We start from the raw sequence: 1,671 nt of genomic DNA on the forward strand, positions 1-1,671 counted from the left end.
ATGTTGCCGTGAATATGATAATTATAAAATAAAAGTCCTTGATATATGACGAGAAACTTAAGATTTATGAATCAAAAAAGTGAATTTGCATTATAAATAACGATATATTAAAAATGTTATAAAAGTATTGCACACTTTTTAATTTGTTGCTACACATTTCATAATTGCTACTGCATTGCGGGATCACATTTTACGTATAGCTTGTATTTTTTCTATAATTTTAATCAAATATAATTAACTTATAATTAACGACGATAAGATATCGCTATAAACATATTATGAATTAGTTCGTACTTTATTTTAATAATGAAAAATAAATAATTTGGAATTTAAAATTTAAAATTTACTGCATAAAAAGGTTGTAGACTCCTAATATAAACTATTAGCTTATACATTATAATCATTTGAATAATAAAATGCTCGATTGAAACTTCATTCGAATAGGAATTGTATCGATTATTACAATAATTATAATTATATACTCACCATAGTTTTTGTTCGTACTCGACGACTGATGCACGTGTCCCAGACGTTCACAGCAAAATAAAATGATTCAATAAGCAGTCAAACATTTAACGTTGTATATGGTATTTTCAATTTTGTAACAAATTATTAGAACGCAAATTAGTGATTAGCGGTGGCTGCGTCGCCATTCCAAGTACCTATATAATATATAGACGTACGCGTGTCGTGTGTAGACTGTAGGTAAGTGTAAGTGTACCTTATATTATTATATTATACGGGTTGAAAATAATATTTCCGTCGAACGACGAACATATTCTTTATCTTTCCGCCGATTTCTTATTAATTATCGTCAATCGTCAATCAGTTTATAAACACTATTAATATTCTTAGAAAATATATGTTTATTGGAAATCATGATTTTATGAACAAGTGGTGATTTAGTTTAAATGCAGGCTGTAGCCTGTAGGTACCTATATAATATAATATATAAATAAAATATGTTCTATATATATTATATTTTATATATTTTTTTTTTTTGAAAAAAAAATCTGTGAAACATTAAAAACACAATTTCTGCATATTTTAATTTTTAAATAAAAATAAAGGACTTAATTTTGATTTTTTGGGGTGGGTCATGACCCCCATGACCCCCCCCCCCCCATAGATTCGCGCCTGCTATGAGCTGCCACTAAATTTGGTTGCTTTCCCCACTCGTGTGTTCTTAAGGGCCAGTATTACCATCTCCAGTAAAATTTAACAGACTCCTATATATAACCAGCGGAATTCGGCCGGTAATAAAATCTCTTATCAGTCGGTATTAAGCATAATCGAAGTGTATTATATTTGTTTCTGTTCGTTATTCATCTAATTTATCTATCATACCATTAGCATTGCTTTTTTTTTTTCATTTGTTCGTGTAATATTAATAATTACATTTTAGTTTAGGAATGTTAATACATTAATAGGTAACCATATTATATTAATTTAATACATAATTATTAGATTGATATACCTAGTATACTAAAGTAGTAAAGTAAATGTTTTATAAGCAAATATAACTATAGGTGTTATCATTTTGAACATAAGATATGAAAACTTAATTCTATAACTAATTCCGTCGCATTTTCCTGATAAATGTTAATGTGCATCAGTTGTATGTGTTAAATGTATTTACTATTTATACAATAAATAAAAACAAAGGATTTT

This window comes from Acyrthosiphon pisum, chromosome A1 (genome assembly GCF_005508785.2).
Source record: "Acyrthosiphon pisum isolate AL4f chromosome A1, pea_aphid_22Mar2018_4r6ur, whole genome shotgun sequence".
NCBI lineage: Eukaryota > Metazoa > Arthropoda > Insecta > Hemiptera > Aphididae > Acyrthosiphon > Acyrthosiphon pisum.